At 38.5% G+C, this 20978-nt stretch overlaps 1 protein-coding gene and 1 pseudogene across 1 annotated transcript in view; one reads left to right on the forward strand and one right to left on the reverse strand.

Annotated features, from left to right (window-relative positions):
* The window catches only part of SCFD2 (sec1 family domain containing 2), a 435166-nt gene that overhangs the window by 200630 nt on the left and 213558 nt on the right, over positions 1-20978 (reverse strand). The window lies entirely within an intron of this gene.
* Positions 6974-8355, forward strand: LOC105709263 (methionine aminopeptidase 2-like; annotated as a pseudogene).

A 20978-nucleotide genomic window follows, 5' to 3' on the forward strand; every position in this document is an offset into this window, starting at 1 on the left:
GTCTGGCACTCAGTAACTATTCAAAAACTATTTGTTAAGTGAATGAATACAAGTACCACTACTATTGCTTCTATCACTTCTACCACCACCATTCATGTTGGAAATATACAAACAGTAAACAATTACAAGACTTTACCAGTTTTCCAACTCACTAAGTATATCTATAGAACTACTTCTACAGTCTCCTTTTCCCACATGAGATCATAAAATTTCACAAAGCTGAGAGTTGAGAGAAAAGAGTAAGTTATCACTACATTCCTCTTAACTTATGCCCACCAAGCACACAATGATTAGCCCATTTCCTCATTAACTATCCTCTAATGAGTAGTAATCTTTTGAGGGCATCTTAGTCCACTTTGTGTTGCTATAAAGGAATATCTGAGGCTGGGTAATTTATCAAGAAAAGAGGTTTATTTTGCTCATGGTTCTGCAGGTTGTACAAGATGCATGGTGCCAGCATCTGCTTGGCTTCTGGTGAGGGCCTCATGCTGCTTCCACTTATGGTGGCAGGGGAAGGGGAGCCAGCATGTGCAGAAATCACATTGCAAGAGAGGAAGCAAGAGAGCCTGAGGAGAGATGCCAGCCTCTTTTTAACAAGTAGCTCTAGAATGAACTATTAGAGCAAGAATTACTCCTCTTATCCACTGAGGGAGAGCATTAGTCTATTTATGAGGTATCTGCCCCCATGCCCCAAACAAACACCTCCCATTAGGCTCCACCTCCAACATTGGGGATCAAATTTCAACATGAGGTTTGGAGGAGTCAAACATCCAAACTATAGCAGAGGGTTTTTGTCCTTAATTTTTTAAAAAATAAGTATTTATGGGTAAGAGGTATGTGAAAGTTTATAAAATACTGGAAAATACACTAAATTGAACCTCATTCTAGTTCAGTGGACACAGAAAGCATAAAGGAAAAACTAGTTCAGAAGCCTCATCAATACCAATGAATAATGGTATAAGCAAATTAAAAGGAAATCAGAATGACATCAGGAAACTGATGAAGAAAACAATAATAATAATAATAGCACTCTGTTGCTTGTCATGTTAGTAATCTGAGCCTTCGCTTCTGCTAATTGTTACTCATGTGGTAGCTAGGAACTCAGGAATTAAATTGCCAATATTTACTACCTGGCTGAACTTGGGCAAGTTATTTAACTTGCCTCAGTTCCCTCATCCATTCAATGTTGGATAATAATAACAACTACTTACTAGGGCTTCTAAGAAGAATAACTACATTGCTTAAAATAGTGTCTGGCATAGAAATGTACAACAAATATTATTTAGTATTATTATTTAATACATCATAAAAATATCAGCATTCCTGATGATGGTCCTGAGGTCATTAATCAGAAGTACCATCATAGTTATGAAACACTAAGTAAATTATACAAACAAAAAATAAATGTGTACACAAGCATGTGTGCATATGTGAATGAAGGGATAGAAATGGTTTCATAATGTGATTATTTAACTAGCCATAAGAACCACTTCCTATCCATGCTAGATAGCAAAATTTCATTACTTTATTAAATTAGGTATTGAAAGGTCATTAGGACTACATTACAGATTCTTATTATTAAAAAGTTGCTTTTATAACTATTCCAACAAAACATACTATGAGAATAAAATCTGGATGAGGAAAGAATGAACAAAGAGAGACATAAGGCTCCCTATGGAATCAGCCCAAATTCAGTATGTGGTCAAGATTATAGAAACTGAATTTCTGGCTTTACTTCAGCATTATTCTGGGTCCTGAAATTTTTCCTTAAGTATTTTTCAGTGTCTTTTTTGTAGTGAATGTAAGATATAACCAATGTTACAAGTAAATTGTAAAAAATGGTTTTAATTTCATTATAATCTCATGACTATGCAGATACCCAGAACTTTTGCATAAATAATCACCATGACCCCCAAACTATGTTTTTGAATGAATCATGCAAAACCACAGCTGAGAGATTAAGTATAAAAAAAACCCAGATATCCATTTCTGGCACAACTTCAAATGCCTCGATGGAGACAGAAAATGTCAAACACAAAGACTACATGAAGCACTGCAGCTCCCATGCACAGAGAAGAAACTACCAACACTTTCTGTATGGTAACATACTTAACACACTTCAGCTTTCATGCACTATAAAGAGAACTGGCTTATAGAAACTCAGGACCAGTGGCTTTATGGATCTGCAACAGGCACTCCTATGCTGTGCACAAACCTAGTCAAAGAGCTGCACTTCCAAATGCTGATGTACTGCTAAGGAGATTGGGGCCTCTCTCTGGTACTGTTCTTTGCCTCTTTGACTTTCTTTGATTCAAAGAGCACCTCAGAGTTTTCAGAATGATATTCTCATTTGATAATAGCTGACCTTTTAAATTCTAGATCATGAAGGGTTCCAGTAGATTCTAGATAACAGTACATGTGTGACGGTTAAAAGTTATCTGCTGATACAGAGGAAATTACTCATGGAAGAAATATCTTTAATGCATAACACACAGTCTGGCTGTACTGAGATAGTTGTTTCAAATGGAAAAAAAAATGCAGTAGGTAGTGTTTTTAATCAGAACTTTAAAAACCACTGGTTGAAGTTACAAGATATAACGTTAGAGAAAACGTCATTTGCAATAACAATGGAAAAAAGAGATAATACTTGGAAATAAACTCTAAATGTTTCAAACCTATAGGAGCAACACTTTAACAAAACACTCCTGTAAAACACAAATGTAGACTTGAGCAAATGAAAAGATATTCTTGGTTCTTGATTAGGATGTCTCAACATCATCAAAGATGTTTGTACTCACTAAGGCAATTTATAAATTTTATGACATACAAATAAAGAAACCAGTAAGCATTTTCTCCCCTGGGAAATAAACAAATGAACTTTACTACACATGAATTTCACATAAAATAATAGCCAAACATGAATATCAAGAAAAACAATGAAATGAAAGAGTTGTGAGGAGATAACAGCCATATCAGATATTAAAACCCACCACAAAATTTGTATAACTAAAATGGTGTGGTCCCGGAACAAGAGTACACATGCAAAACAATGAAACAGAACATCAAGTCCGGAAAACACCTGACCACAGAAGGAAATTATTCTAGTATATGATACAGGTGCAACTAGAAATGTACAGTAGTGAAACCTGAAAAGTGCTTCTTTAGCCTGATGATAAAGATCAACATGTTGACGGTATGTACTCTTGATACAATGTGATGAACAGGACAATTTAGCTTTGTAGTCTTCCTCCCTAAAATCTATACCACCAATCTAATAATGAGAAAAACATCAGACTCATCCCAGCTAAGAGACAGCCTACAAAATGCTGAAGAGTGCCCCTCAATACTGTCACAGTCACCAAAAATAAGTAAAGTCTAAGAACGTGCCATAGACAAGAGAAGCCTATAGTGACATGATGAATAAATGTAATATGGCACCCTGAATGGAATCCTAGAACAGAATGAGGATATTAGGTAGAAACTAAGGAAATCTTTAAAAAGTCCACACTTTAGATAATAATATTGCATTGTTACTTGTAAATGTACCATACTAATGTAAGATGTTAATAACAGGGAAAATTGGATACATGATATATGGAAATTCTGGATTAGATTTGAATTATTCTGTAAATGTAAAAGCATTCTAAAAAACAAAGTTTATTTAAAGAAAACAAAATCCATGCCAGCCGCAGAGCTTGTGCTAATCGTTACTGCAGAATATCATCACATAATACAGATGACCTGACATTTCCTCACAGTTCCATTCTCCACAGCTCATGGAGTCATAAGCACAGCCTAATTCAGAGATCTGGTGCTAAAAGAAGAATTAGAGTGGCTCCCAGTGAGATCAATACAGGTGGGTGATTTCTGCATTTCCAACTGAGGTACCCTGTTCATCTCATTGGGACTGGTTAGATGGTGGGTGCAGCCCATGGAGGACAGGCCAAAGCAGGGTGGGGCATCACCTCACCCAGGAACCACAAGGAATTGGGAAATCCCTTCCCTAGCCAAGGGAAGCTGAGAGGGACTGTGCCATGAGGAACAGTGTACTATAGCCAAGATACTACAGTTTTCTGTGGTCTTCACAACCGGCAGACCAGGAGATTCCCTTGGGTACCTACACCACCAGGGCCCTGGGTTTCAAGCACAAAACTGGGTGGCCATTTGGGCAGACACTGAGCTAGCTGCAGGAGTTTTTTTTTTTTTTTGTTTTCATAACCCAGTGGCACCTGGAATGCCAGCAAGACAGACCATTAACACCCCTGGAAAGAGAGGTGAAGCCAGGGAGTCAAGTGGTCTAGCTCAGCAGATCCCACCCCTATGGAGCCCAGCAACCTAAGATCCACTGGCTTGAAATTCTCAATGCCAGCACAGCAGTCTGAAGTTGACCAGGGATGCTCGAGCTTGGTGGAAAGAGGGGCATCACCATTACTGAGGCTTAAGTTGGCAGTTTTCTCCTCACAGTGTAAATGAAGTCACCAGGAAGTTCAAACTGGGTGGAGTCCACTGCAGGGCCCCAAAGCCACTGTAGCGAGACTGCCTCTCTAGATTCCTCCACTGAGGCAGGGCATCTCTGAAAGAAAGGCAGCAGCCCCAGTCAGGGGCTTATAGATCAAACTCCCATTTCCCTGGGACAGAGCACCCGGGCGAAAGAGTGGCTGTGGGCGAAGCTTCAACAGACTTAAATGTTCCTGCCTGCTGGTTTTGAAGAGAGCAGTATATCTGCCAGCACAGCGCTCAAGCTCTGCTAAGGGACGAACTGCCTCCTCAAGTGGATCCCTGACCCCCATGCCTCCTGGCTGGGAGACACCTCCCAGCAGGGGTCAATGGGTACCTCATTCAGAAAAGCTTCGTCTGGCATCTGGCAGGTGCTCCTCTGGGATGAAGCTTCCAGAGGAAGGAAAACGCAGCAATCTTTGCTGTTCTGCAGCCTCCAGTGGTGATACCTAGGCAAACAGGGCCTGGAGTAGCCCTCCAGCAAACTCTGGCATACCTGCAGCAGAGGTCCCTAACTGTTAAGAAGGAAAACTAACAAACAGAAAAAAATAGCATCAACGTCAACAAAAAGGATATCCACACAAAAACCTCATCTGAAGGTTACCGATATCAAAGACCAAAGGTATATAAATCCATGAAGATGAAGACAAATTAGTGCAAAAAGGCTGAAAATTCCAAAAACCAGAATGCCTCTTCTCCTCCAAAGGATCACAACTCCTTGCCAGCAAGGAAACAAAACTGGATGGAGAGTGAGTTTGATGAACTGACAGAAGTAGACTTCAGAATGTGGGTAATAACAAACTCCTCTGAGCTAAAGGAGCATGTTCTAACCCAATGCAAGGAAGCTAAGAACCTTGAAAAATGGTTAGAGGAATGGCTAACTAGAATAACCAGTTCAGAGAAGAACATAAATGACCTGATAGAGCTGAAAAACACAGCATGAGAACTTCATGAAGCATACACAAGAATCAATAGCCAAATTGATCGAGCAGAAGAAAGGATATCAGAGATTGAAGAACAACTTAATGAAATAAATCATGAAGACAAGATTAGAGAAAAAAGAATAAAAAGAAATGAACAAAGTCTTCAAGAAATATAAGACTATGTGAAAAGACAAAACCTACATTTGATTGGTGTACCTGAAAGTGATGGGGAGAATGGAACCAAGTTGGAAAACACTTTTCAGGATATTATCCAGGAGAACTTCCCCAACCAAGCAAGGCAGGCCAACATTCAAATTAGGGAAATACAGAGAACACCACAAAGATACTCCTCAAGAAGAGCAACCCCAAGACACGTAATCATCAGATTCACCAAGGTTGAAATGAAGGAAAAAATGTTAAGGGCAGCCAGAGAGAAAGGTCGGATTACCCATCGAGGGAAGACCATCAGACTCACAGTGAATCTCTCGGCAGAAACCCTACAGGCCGAAGAGAATGGGGGCCAATATTCGACATTCTTAAAGAAAAGAATTTTCAGCCCAGAATTTCATATCCAGCCAAACTAAGCTTCATAAGCAAAGGAGAAATAAAATCTTTACAAACAAGTTAATGCTGAGAGATTTTGTCACCACCAGACCTGCCTTATAAGAAGCTCCTGAAGGAAGCACTAAATATGGAAAGGAAAAACCAATACCAGCCACTGCAAAAGCATACCAAATTGTAAAGACCATCAACACTATGAAGAAACTGCATCAATTAACAGACAAACTAACCAGCTAGCATCATGATGACAGGATCAAATTCACACATAACGATATTATCCTTAAAGGTAAATGAGCTAAATGCCCCAATGAAAAGACACAGACTGGCAAATTGGATAAAGAGTCAAGACCCATTGGTGTGCTGTATTCAAGAGACCCATCTCACATGCAAAGATACACATAGGATCAAAATAAAGGGATGGAGGAATATTTGCCAAGCAAATGGAAAGCAAAAAAACAGGGGTTACAATCTTAGTCTCTGATAAAACAGACTTTAAACCAGCAAAGATCAAAAAAGACAAAGAAGGGCATCACATAATGTTAAAGGGATCAGCACAACAAGAAGAGTTTACTATCCTAAATATGTATGCACCCAATATAGGAGCACCCAGATTCATAAAACAAATCCTTATAGACCTACAGAGAGACTTAGACTCCCACACAATAATAATGGGAGATGTTAACACCCCACTGTCAATATTAGAGAGATCAATGAGACAGAAAATTAACAAGGATATTCAGGATTTGAACTCAGATCTGGACCAAGCAGACCTAACAGACATCTATAGAACTCTCCACCCCAAATCCACAGAATATACATTCTTCTCAGTACCACATCACACTTACACTAAAATTGACCACATAATTGGAAGTAAAACACTCCTCAGCAAATGCAAAAGAATGGAAATCATAGCAAACAGTCTCTCAGACCACAGTGCAATCAAATTAGAACTCAGGATTAAGAAATTCACTCAAGGCACTTTCTAAGGCAACATGGCGGGTGTGAAGGAGGTGGCGGCCTCCAGGAGACACCTGAATGGCCACCTGGCAGATGACAGGAAAGAGGGAGCTGCCTTGATGGCTGAGGAAGCAGCCAAGACAAAAAGATGGAAGAAGAGCAAAGGGGCTTCTGCAGCAGGGCAACAGGAACATGATAAAGAATCAGAAGCCTCAGTGGACGAAGTACCAAGAAAGCTGGAAAGACAAGCATTGAAAGATAAAGAAAGAGATGAAGATGATAAATGGTGATGGAGATGAAGCAATTGGAAAGAAGAAGAAAAATAAGAAGAAGAGAGGACTAAAAGTTCAGACAGACTCTCCCTCAGTTCTAGTATGTGACCTGTAGCCTAACAGTGTATTTCCCAAAGGACAAGAATGCAAATGTCGCCCATACAAGATGGGCGAACAGCTGCTTAGAGAACTAGAAGTGAAGAAAAGAAAGCATTAGATCAGGCTAGTGAACAGATTTGGAATGATTTTCAAGACGCTGCAGAAGCACATTGACAACTTAGAAAACATGTACTGAGCTGGATCAAGCCTGGGATGACAATGATAGAAATCTGTGAAAAGTTGGAAGAATGTTCACGTTCACAAAAGAGAATGGATTAAATTCAGGCCTAGAATTTCCTACTGGATGTTCTCTCAATAATTGTGCTGCCCATTATACTCTCAATGCTGGTGACATCAACAGTATGATGACATTTGTAAAACAGACTTTGGAACACATATAAGTGGTAGGATTGTGCTTTTACTGTCATTTTTAATCCCAAATATGATACATTATTAAAAGCTGTAAAAGATGCTACTAACACTGGAATAAAGTGTGCTGGAATTGATGTTTGTCTGTGTGATGTTGGTGAGGTCATCCAGGAAGTTATGGAGTCCTATGAAGATAAAATAGATGGTGAAACCAATCCATAATCTAAATGGGCATTCAATTGGGTAATATAGAATACACGCTGAGAAAACTGTCTATTGTGAAAGGAAGGGCAGCAAGAAGAATGGAGGAAGGAGAAGTATATGCAATTGAAACCTTTGGTAGTACAGGAAAAGGTGCTGTTCATAATGATATGGAATGTTCCCATTACATGAAAAATTTTGATGTTGGACAAGTGCCAATAAGGTTTCCAAGAACAAAACACTTGTTAAATGTCATCAATGAAAACTCAGACACCCTTGCCTTCTGTCACAGATGGCTAGATCGCTTGGGAGAAAGTAAATATTTGATGGCTCTGAAGAATCTGTGTGATTTGGCCATTGTAGATTCATATCCACCATTATGTGACATTAAAGGATCAAATACAGTGCAATTTGAACATACCATACTGTTGCTCCCAACATGTAAAGAATTTGTCAGCAGAAGAGATGACTATTAGTCTTCGTCCAAAGCCACCTAAACACCTTCATTTTCTAAGTTTTGTTGGAAAATACTATACCAGAATTAATTGGAAACATATTGTCTGATTTAACAGTGGACTCATGTAATACTTTTATCCATGTTTTAAAAAGAAGGAATTTGATCAAAGGCAAACCGTTTAATGTAATTAACCAAGGAAAAAGCTTTCAGGACTTTTAAATGTTAACTGTTTTTCCCCTTTCTGTCTAGGAAAATACTGTAAAGCTCAAATCAGTTAGGAATGACTTACACGTTTTATTTTGAATACATAAGAGATAACATTGGAATAAAGGGTGCTGGAATTGATGTTTGTCTGTGTGATGTTGATGAGGCCATCCAAGAAGTTATGGAGTCCTATGAAGTTGAAATTGATGAGAAGACATATCAAATGAAACCAATCCGTATTCTAAATGGGCATTCAATCCATAATCTAAAGGGACATTTGGATATTTACATTACCATATTCTTACTTGAATGCTTTGAATGACTATATTCAGTTCTGCACCTATGCCCCCTGGTGTTGCTTTTTAACCTTTCTGGAATGCATTTTGTAAAAAATAAACACATTTTCAGATCTGAGAGTTACGTCTCAATGTCTGTGGTTACAATTCTGGACAGGATAAATAGCTAAACTTAATGTAGAGAAATGCAGACATTCTGAAATGTAGACCTCAACACTGAAACTCTTCTGCAATAATAGCTAAAACAAGATCTACACATGCATAAAGAGGGACAATCATCTTTTCTTCATAAATATACAGCTTTAGGAAAATTTCACCATTCTTTATAGGACATATTAATCCTTGTCTTTTTTTCCCCTGACACTGGAAAAATGTACTAATTGAAACATGACTTAGTAGGAACATTGTGCTAACTCAAAACCTTGATTTAGTAAAAATCTCAATGTTTAGATCCTTCATCCAGTGGTGGTATTTATCAGGGAATGTATTCAGCTTGCTCAGAAAACCAAAGGGGCATTAAAGCCACAAAAGCAAAGAAAGAAAAAAAACGTCCTATGTTTGGATCTTGTTCTAGCTAGAAAAATTAAATTGAAATTATTGGGCTTTTTCATTCATGATGCAAATGCTGTAGTACCTTGCCCTTTGACAGGTTTGGATTCTTAATATTACTAGTGGTATTTCATGAAGTGAGGTTACAGTTACTTTCCTTATAGCGGCTAAGTGTATTAAGTTGAATGGAACGATGATAATATTAACTTGTTTGAACTGAGGCCCAATACTCATTCTTTAAAAAATTGCTTGAATTCTTATATGTAAATAATTTTATGGGAATGTTCCATCATAATTTCTAAATCATTTATAAACCAAGGTAGCCTTAAGTTGTACATGTTTCAGTACAATGAGATTTTATTGCCTCTGGGATGCCGTTTAATTTACATTTTGCTGAAAATTTTTATCATAGGAAAAGAAACCTATGACTTCTGCACCTAGATCATCTATTACATTAAAAAGTTGCTCTTTCAGCAGATGATCTGACTGTACATTTAAAAAACCCATAGTCTCAGCTCAAAATATCCCTAAGCTAATAAGCAACTTCAGCAAAGTCTCAGGATACAAAATCAATGTGCAAAAATCACAAGCATTCCTATACACCAATAATTGACAGAGAGCCAAATCATGAGTGAACTCCCATCCACAATTGCTACAAAGAGAATAAAATACCTAGGAATACAACTCACAATGGATGTGAAGGACCTCTTCAAGGAGGACTACAAACCACTGCTCAAGGAAATAAGAGAGGACATAAACAGATGGAAAAACATTCCATGCTCATAGTTAGGAAGAATCAATATCATGAAAATGGCCATACTACCCAAAGTAATTGATGCTATCCCCATCAATCTACCACTGACTTTCTTCACAGAATTAGAAAAAACTACTTTAAATTTCATATGGAACCAAAAAAGAACCCATATAGCCAAGACAATTCTAAGCAAAAAGAACAAAGCAGGAGGCATCACACTACCTGACTTCGAACTATACTGTAAGGCTACAGTAACCAAAACAACATGGAACTAATACCAAAACAGAGATATAGACCAATAGAACAGAACAGAGGCCTCAGAAGTAATGCTACACATCTAAAACCATCTGATCTTTGACAAACCTGACAAAAACAAGTAATGGGGAAAGGATTCCCTATTTTATAAATGGTGTTCAGAAAACTGGCTAGCCACATGCAGAAAACTGAAACTGGATCCCTTCCTTACACCTTATATAAAAATTAACTTAAGATAGATTAAAGACTTAAACATAAGACCTGAACCCATAAAAACCCTAGAAGAAAACCTAGGCAATACCATTCAGGACATAGGCATGGGCATGACTAAAACACCAAAAGCAATGGCAATAAAAGCCAAAATTGACAAATGGGATCTAATTAAACTAAAGAGCTTCTGCACAGCAAAAGAAACTATCGTCAAAGTGAACAGGTAACCTACAGAATGGGAGAATATTTTTGCAATCTATCCATCTGACAAAGGGCTAATATCCAGAATCTACAAGAAACTTAAATTTACAAGAAAAATAAAAACAACCCTATCAAAAAGTGGACAAAGGACCTGAGCAGACTTCTCCAAAGAAGATATTTATGCAGGCAACAAACATATGAAAACAAGCTCATCATCATGATACCATCTCATACCAGTTAGAGTGGTGATCATTAAAAAGTCAGGAAACAACAGATGCTGGAAAGGATGTGGAGAAATAAGAATGCTTTTACACTGTTGATGGGAGTGTAAATTAGTTCAACCATTGTGGAAGACAGGGTGGCGATTCCTCAAGGATCTAGAACCAGAAATACCATTTGACCCAGCAATGCCACTACTGGGTATATACCCAAAGGATTATAAACCATTCTACTCTAAAGACACATGTACATGAATGTTTACTGTGGTACTGTTCACAATAGCAAAGACTTGGAATCAACCCAAATGCCCATCAATGATAGACTGGATAAAGAAAATGTAGCACATATACACCATGGAATACTATACAACCATAAAAATGGATGAGTTCATGTCCTTTGCAGGGACATGGATGAAACTGGAAACCATCATGCTCAGCAAACTAACACAAGAACAGAAAACCAAACACTGTGAGAATAAGTGGGAATTGAACAATGAGAACACATGGACACAGGGAGGGGAACATCACACACTGGGGCCTGTTGGGGAGTGGGCAGCTAGCAGAGGGATAGCATTAGGAGACCTACCTAGTGTAGATGATGGGTTGATGGGTGCAGGAAACCACCATGGCATGTGTATACCTATGTAACAAACCTGCACGTTCTGCACATGTATCCCAGAACTTAAAGTATAATAATAAAAAAAGAATTAGAGTGAAATACTAATAATAAGACATACTACTATAGAACTTTCTGGCACATATAATTTTACTTCTTTCAATGTCATAACTTTGTTTTGAATTATTCTGAGTTATATTTATCTTCAAGTTGGTCATCTTTCAAGCAAAACGTTGTGATACTTTGGTAGAAATTACAACAAACTGTAGCCTAAATATTACTTGATTAGGAAAGCTATTCTGGAGCACATGTTCCTGGAAACTAAGACAGTTTCTGGACATGTAATCGAGGAGTGAAAGGGTAATTAATTGTGTAAGCTGAATTTTTGCATTTCTTCTTCCCAAAGCCCATAGCAACATTGCTAATTTTACCATTTAAAAATTTTCATGTTTGAATATACTGAGTTTCTGATTGTATTATCTGAAAATTTTATTACTAACTATATTTCAAGAGCACTTGTGATTCATAGCATATGCTGAAATATCAATGCTATACAAAGACTTAGATAAAATATCATTTGTTCTTCTATTACTGAGTATTCTAGGGAGTAACTGCGTTCTTGGCACCATGAAAAATAAGTGCATTTGAGAACAGCAAAAGAAGTATGAAGAATGAGTTCTTCATTCTCAAGGAGGACAGACTACAAAGAGGAGCAGGGAGTTAGTCAAAGATAAATGTGCTTAAAACAACAACAAATGAAGGTCATTTAGGACTGCTGGAAAAAGGGTGAGAAGTTTCACAGATCTGTGGATACAGAGCTAGGCCTGGAATTTTTATGTCAATAAATGGAATGGAAAAGAGTTTTACAGAAGGACTTTGTAGTCCACATTCTGAATCACTCTGATACATTGCTTGAAATAAATGTCACTCAAATGAAGCTTGACCAAATGAATGCCAGGAGGAAAACAAAGGGAAAAGAGAATGAAAGGTGGAGTGTTGTGAGGAAGGAATCAGGATAAGGTACTAAGGTACCTTGACTAAATCTAAACATCTTATGTTACAAAAGACTCGAGCCTTAATGCGTAAATTAATTTAAATGAAAGCATTTACATACAATTTTGAACTTTGACTTTGATAGCTCATCAATATAAACTCAACTGGGATTTATTGTGTAGCTGGTATGGTTCTAAGGTAAGCAGAGAACAGTAAGTCATGACATCCGCCATCAAAGGTTCTAACTGCAAGATGCATTTGCACCAAGTAGAAGTCCTAAAACTTTGCATACTTTCTCCATTACAGGGACATAGAATAATGCTTCTCAAAACATTTGACTGAATAATGTGCCCATGATAGTTAAGAACACAGGTTTTAGAACCAGGCTCAGGATAATAAAAATTAGAAAGAATAATCAGAAAACAAATTATAAAATGGTAGATCTAAATCCAAACATTTCAATAATTACAATAAATGTAAATGGTCTACACACACAGAAGACAGAGATTATAGACTGAATTTTTACAAATGAAAGCAAATTAGATACACAGACAAACTGGAGCACAAGAAGGAGAAAACAGTACAGTTAGGAGATTTAGAAACATGATATTCAAGAAAAAAACTGAAAGAACATGATAAGATTAACCCAAAGAAAAAAAGACTGGGTCAGGGTATCTTTAAATTTTAAAAAATACACAGTGAGGACCTGTTCTTTACTCAGTTCCAGGTCCATCCTAGAAGCTTCCACACGCATGGAAGTGGTACAAAATTTGCTTTCATCTTGAGTCCTAGAAGGCAGAATTAATGCCAGTTGGAGATAGATCAACTGCTGTAAGAACACAAAGAGAGAGAGGGCATACCTGTCTTCTCATTGGAGGTATCTTCCCTAAAGCTGAATAAAGGCTGAAATTTGGGTGATGTGGAAGAAACTTGAGAAAAGGAAAGGCAGTCACATTAGTATTTTAATCTTTTACTTTATTACTGACAATTGGATATGGGCTGACATGGTTTTTCTACTTCAGGCTTCAAATTTATAATTTTTTCCTGACATATCTATTTATAGTATGGCAATAAAGAAGACCATAAAACTCTCTTCTTCAATAGATGTGGAAAGACACTGACATTCTAAAAGGGTTAACAATGGGATGCCTGTTCTAGTATAAAAATAAAATGCTGCAGAAACTTTTCATTACTTATTATATAGAAGACATATGCTATTTTAATCTGCCTAGCACTGATCCTCCATTTTTCTGGTATCACTTTTTCTTTTGGGTACCTACATCTCTTTCACTCTGTCCATGATCACTGGATGGGGTGATTTACCCTCTGGCTCAAGGATAAAGATGTGACCTTGACCTGGCCAATCAGAACACAGGATTGGTTCAGAGATGGGAACATCATTAACCATAGCTATTCAGAGTTAATACTAGGACACTTATTTGAGCAACCAGAAGAGAAATTCCTTTTGTTTTCATTTGTATATGAACCTGAAGGATGTATATTAGTCAGGGTAGAAAGCATTATAATAAAATGTTAAAACCTCTGTGACTTAGTGAAACAAAAATTCTCCTTTACATTAAATGACCATAATGGACAAGCAGGGAAGCTCTGTTCATTGAAGTCACTCATGCATCTACGCTGGTGAAGGCCTACCCCATCTTGATACATGCTTCAATTTTTGCCATGGTAGGAAGAGGGGGACATAATAAATAATGTTGGCAAAAGTAAATCACATTGCCACAGCTTCTTCAATTACATAAGACATAACAGGACATATTACACAGAAGAGCAGTTGCAGAGGTAAAGGAATATGGAGTCTTGATAACACTGTTTGAGCTTCTGAATCCAATTATACCTGAAGCTGAATGGCCTTGGATGGTTGGGTTTTGTGAACCAATGAATATGATTAATTCAGCTGGATTTTCTTTTATAACTGACAATTAAAATAACCCTGAGTTAAATACTTCTCAACAAATAACAGAGCTAGCACAGTAATTTGAGGTTTTGAGGGAGACTGTAGAAGGCAGATGGATGTTAACATAACCTTGAGATGCCAACAGGTCTCCAAGCAACCACAGAGCCTCTAGGTACCATTACCTTGTCACAGATATCCTGCAATTCTGTATGCAATAAAAGTTGAAGAAGCTGATGAAGAAGGAAAACCAAAGATGCACGATTTCTAACTGGACCTAGACAAAACTTCTGCATCTTATCTAACAGACCCTGAGAAGTAGACCCATGAGAGGAGTGTTTGTCATTTTCTACAGGAGGAGAGTAGCACTCTGTGTACTGGAACAGAAACCATGGAACCTTGAGGGAATCCCAGACCACGCTGACTCCTACCAAGCTGGTATGCCCCAGCCCCAGGAGAGCTGAACACAGGAGTAGCACAAGAGGGGCTACATTTTAACCTACCACTTCCTGTTCTGTCTCACCTGCCCAGAGCAGCTTGGAGTAAGAGAGTTTTCACTCTTGCAAGACTTAGACAAGAATATCTATTAGATAGAGAAGAGGTACATTCTTGTTCCCATATACAGCAGCTTTGAGGTGGCAAACCTGGGCTCAAATCCTAACTCTGCTGCCTCTCTACTGAGTGTTCTTGGGAAAGTTTCTTAACCTCTGAGCCTTAGGTTCCTTATCTGTACAGGTGGTCAATACTATCTATCTCAAAGGTAAGGGGTGATTTACACACACACACACACACACACACACAAATACACACGTACGTCAAATGTTCCCTACAAAGCCAAGCACCTACTATGTCTTCCACTCATCACCTCCTTCCCATCCTACCATCCACTGTCTTTCTTCTTTATCTGGTGGTGTAAAAGGGAAGGCTGCTGGTTTGTGGGCACACCAGGAGTTTTGTGCACACTAGAGAAGGAATTCCTCATGCTTCAAAGACCAGTAAAGTTCAAGAGCAAGTCCCCAACCTTGGTTTGTATTTTGGAAAAACCTTCTTCATGTCTTGATATACCAAAACACCACATGCAATTTTATGAAAATAAAGTCACAGCAAAGGGCTTTTTAAAAAGGAAGAAAACAGTCACCAGCTAGATTCGTTTTTCCATCCAATCAAATTGGAGATTATTGATAAATAAAACATGAAGACAAGGTGGTCTTTTCATGGAAAAATCTTATTTTTTCAAAGAAAAGTTCCAGAGAGAGCACACTAGACTTCCATTTCAGATAAGCTGCACTCAATTCACCCAAAACAATCCCACATTTATTGAGCATTAGTTCTGTATGCCAGGCACTATGCAATGTGAGAAGGATAAAAACACGAGTAAGAAGTAATGTTTCCATTAAAGCACAGTCTCTTTGAGGGCAGGGGAGTTTTCTTATTTGCCATTGTTTTCCCAGAACCCATTCCTGTCCGGCACATAGTAGGTACTCAAGGGACAACTGATCAAATGACCAGCTCAAGCAGTTCGTGGTCTCCTGGTAGTTAAAAGTAAGTGACATAAGTCACATTGGTGACTGCATTTCTCCATCTTTGAGTAGTTATTGATTAAATAAAGAGGTTGTGGTGGTCAATAAAATTTGAAATAAGACACAATCACAAAGAGAGATGAATCAAATATTTCTATCAGAAAAAAAGTATTTTGAAAATGCTTTGAAAACATGACATCTCATAATTGCAGTAAGTAGAATTTTCTTCCAGGTTCAGTTTAGAGCAAGGTGCAGTAATAGTAAAGCAGTAATAAAGGTAACATATTAGTGACTGAGTGCTTACTATGGGTGGGCTGAGCATCACTCAGAGGGTGGGACACAAATGACTCCTGATACACAAAGGACAAAACTGAGAAGTAAGAACTAGCCAAGGTCGCAAGCATAATTAGCAGGAATACATTTGATTCTGACTCTAGAAGACTTCCTTCCCTGCTTCTGCCTTTTAACCACCACACCATATCTACTCCCTCTCATAATCTACAAGGCATCTATGTAAAAAAAAATAAAAATAAAAGGCTTTTGATTCAGTGGTATCCATATCACATGGAGGAACAAAAGCCACTTTGGCAAACAACTCTGATAGAATTTACTGTTATTTGGTAGAGACTTGAAATGAATTTTTAAGTAACTGGAAAAAAAAAAGGTCCAACACAAACATTTGTTATCTTGCTACTAAAATCAAGTTTCCAGCTGGGCATGGTGGCTCATCCCTGTAATCCCAGCATTTTGGGAAGCCAAGAGGAATGGATCATTTGAAGTCAGTAGTTCGAGACCAGCCCAACCAACATAGTGAAACCCTGTCTCTACTAAAAAATACAAAAATCAGCCAGGCGTGATGGTGCGTGCCTGTAATCCCAGCTATTCAGGAAGCTGAGGCAGAAGAATCACTTGAACCCGGGAGGCAGAGGTTGCAGTGAGCCGAGATCACGCCATTGCACTCCAGCCTGGGTGATAGAGAGAAGCTCCGTCTAAAAAAAAAAAAAAAATTAGCCGGGCATGGTGGCAGATGCCTGTGGACCCAGCTACCCTGAGAGGCTGAGGCACAAGCATCACTTGAACCCGGGAGGCAGAGGCTACGGTGCACAACAGCACTCCAGCCTAGGCGACAGAATGAGACTGTTTCAAAAAATAAATAAGTAAAAATAAAAAAAAGTTTCTGCCCAAAGTAAGGGAGTAGATTAGAGAAAGAGATGGTAATAAAGCCAGCTTTAAAACCCTGTGGTTTGATGGTTAAGAAAAAAATAGTCTCCATAAGGTTAGCATATACCGTGAGCCCTGTGAGGAGTGCCAGTGTTTGGTAAAGGCATGTGTTACTCCTGAAGTATGCTTTCATTTCAGAACTTTCCAAACCCCCGAAGAGTGCTGTAATCCCCTGTAGAAAACAGATAAATTGAGGTATTCCAATAACACAGATGAAACCCAGAACCCCGGGGCCAATCAGCAGTGACATCACACCGCATTCCAACAGTGGCCTCTCGCTATAAGGAGCTCACAGAGAAACCAGAGCTTTGTTTTCCTTCAGTAATCAGGGATGAGAGGGTGTTGCATTTTTATAGAAAAGTAATTATTGCAGGAAGATAATTACCTTCCCTCAAACAGGCCTCCTCTGCCTGTCATAACCAGGAAGGCAATGGGCCCCTTCTATGCATACCTGAAAGGTTCTTGTTTCACCAGCTCCAACTCAATGATACACTAATGGGGGAAAATGTATCCAATATTTTTACAGTTAGTGACAAAAGGACTGTGCAATTCTCAAAGTAATAAATGCATTTAACAAAAACTATATCTTAAGTCTATACAGTTTTATTTGTCAATTACACTTCAATAAAGCTGGGGGAAAAGAGACAAAAAACTAAATTAAAAAAACAAAGTTCTTAGCGGCTACTACCACCAGAGTGGCAGCTGTCATTTACTGAGAGGTTACATTTAAGGCATTGTTCTAATGATGGTATGATCTTACTCCTAGGTTACCCATTTTGCAGATGAGAAAATTAAGGCACAGCAATGAGATATAACTTGCTCAGGGCCACATGATGTACAAATAGTAGAATCAAGATTTGAACCCTATCAATCTGTGAAGCCCTCGTCCTAAACCACTGTGATAGGAGCATTAATAACTTGTATTTTGCCTTGTAGGACAGGGCCTAAATGTTATTCACAGTATAAGTGTTCATGGTTAACACCAAATGTCTCTGGGGCACAGAGACACAGAGGTCCCTGTTTTATAGCCCACACTGGGAGAAATAGTATCAGGTTAGAGAGACTGTCAGGTGTCACACCCAACTGTACCCAAGAGGACATTTTGCCTGGATGAGAAGAAGAAAATTTATTGAAATTTTATAAGGTCACCAAAGTTTAATGTTCCCCAGAAGGGTGTCAGTCTAACGTGGCCAAGGTATCCCATCACAAAATAAAAATAAAATCCTGTATTTTATGGAAATGAAAAAATTGCTAGCTGTCATCCAAATTCTTTGTGTATTTAAAGAGTGTCATTAATATTCCCAAACTGCCCTGTCAGGTCTCTTCTTCCAGCCAAATAAACGATCCTGAGTCCCCACACACTCAGGAGTTCTATTTGTAGATTCATTCAACAGACGCTTGCCGAGTGGCTACTATGTGCCATATCCTGTACTTGATACATTTCTGGGCCTCTAAGGACACTTATAACTGTGTGGATCTTGAGTTCCTATTTACAAAAAATTGACACAATGATAAGTGGACCATTTCCAATTTGATTAGAACTGTCACTCATTATAATCTTTTATTCCACCAACAAGGAGGTGGAGGGAAAGCAGAGGCCGTAGACAACCACTGTGCCTCAGGGCCCACAGGTAATACAAGAGAATGAAGCACGGGATTGATTCTGGGGTGGGCTGGGAGCATAGGCCCCTTCTAAGGGGCAACCATGACTCAACTTCAACCAATTCCTGACTTTCCTTGCATTTTTCAAAAAGAAACACACAAAATCCAGCTATTCAGGTGAAGTGTCTATTGTTCAAGTTTGAACTCCAAATGAAAGTTATCACAAACACTGAGTTGGCCAAACAAAACAGGGCCCCAGAAGAGCTGGGGCTTGCTGGTTATGAGTCTGCCATCCAGTTTCTCTTCTGAGGCGTACAAAGACAGAGGCTGATTGAACTAGAAGAATGCCGTTATGGACAGTTCTTTCAGGTCCCTTCCAAGTCCACAAAAGACGTGACTTTGTGAATTACTGGCAGGGCAGACTGAGTGCAGTGCTTACATAACAGACCTGGTCACAATCAGAACAGTGTCCTGTAAAGGCAAGGCACAGACAGCAGCAGTAAGCTATGTGATCTTGACTCCTTCTGTGGAAGAAAGTGGGATTCCCGGCAGCCCTGCCTGCATATTGTTTCATATTATATAAACATAGCTAATTGGTTATGACTGGTACGATGATTACAGCTGCATTGGTTATGACTGGTACAATGATTACAGCCATTATCGATGTGATTTTTTTAAAAGCAGGCTTTAATCAAGAATGCTAATATAAGCAGCTACCAAGGTCACTCTCATTTTTCTTGTCTTTTTTGTCCTCTATAATATAATAAATCATGGCTTATTCATACAAAAAAATTAGGGCTTATTTCTGAACTGTGAAATTATTTGGAATATACCTATAATTCCTGTCCAATACTCCCTTACTGCTCCTATTAAATGGCTATAGAAGGACTACTTGCTTTTAATATTTCAGCTGCCATCATCACATCACATTATCCATTTGAACCCAATTCTGACCTAATAGAATCACCTAAGGAATACAATTCCCAAGATTCACTCACTTTGGTGCCAAGTAAAAGAATTCTGAACTCTAGTCCAGGCACTGTGGCTCACGCCTGTAAATCCCAGCATTTTGGGAGGCTGAGGTGGGTGGATCACTTTAGGTCAGGAGTTTGAGAACAGCCGGGCCAATAAGACAAAACCCTGTCTCTACTAAAAATACAAAAATTAGCCAGGCGTGGTGGCAGGCACCTGTAAACCCAGCTACTGGGAGGCTTGGGAAGAAGAATTGCTTGAACCCAGGAGGCGAAAGATGCTGTGAGCTGAGAACGCGCCACTACACTTCAGCCTGGGTGACAGAGAGAGACTCTGTCTCAAAAAAAAAAAAAAAATCCTGAACTCTGACCTCCAAACCTTGACATGCTGACAAGCCCCAGCTAACTCACTGTGAAAGGGAAGGAAGAGTCTCAGTATAAGCCCTGTCCTGGCAAGAACTTCAGCCACTAAATGGCATAGCTGTGTCACAATGAACAATGAGACATAAACAGAATAAATAGGTAGGAAGGGAAGGCTGGAGCCGCTCAGTCCGGAATTAGTAGGCCAAAAATGCAGACATAAAGAACTCAGGCTTTGAACCCAGATGGGCCTACATTTAAACTGTAATTCTTTCACCTAATAGTTTTGTGATGTTACATAAGTCAATTCGCCTCTCTAAGCCCAATCTTCCTCATCTGTAAAACTGGGTGGCAACACCTACTTCATAGGATTGCTATGACGATTAACTGAGGGAAAGTATGCAAGGCATTTTATAGGCACTCAATAAATGGCAGCTGTATTTATTCTAAACATTTTCATTTTTAATAGCATTATGGCAAACATTTTTACATTATTTTCATGTTTTTTATTTTTAATTTTATATTATTTTATATTTAATATAATACATTATGGCTTATTCATGCAAAAAAATTAGGGCTTATTTCTGAACTCTGAGATTATTTGGAATATACCCGTAATTCCTGTCCAGTACTCCCTTACTGCTCCTATTAAATGGCTATAGAAGCACTACTTTGCTGACCCACTCTCTCCAGCCAAAATTTTCATTAGATTCACATTTTCAATGAAGAACAGTATGCTGGATATTTACATTTTTCATTT

Source organism: Aotus nancymaae, unplaced genomic scaffold, assembly GCF_030222135.1.
Source record: "Aotus nancymaae isolate 86718 unplaced genomic scaffold, 86718_ANA_hifiasm-v0.15.2.pri h1tg000006l, whole genome shotgun sequence".
Taxonomy (NCBI): domain Eukaryota; kingdom Metazoa; phylum Chordata; class Mammalia; order Primates; family Aotidae; genus Aotus; species Aotus nancymaae.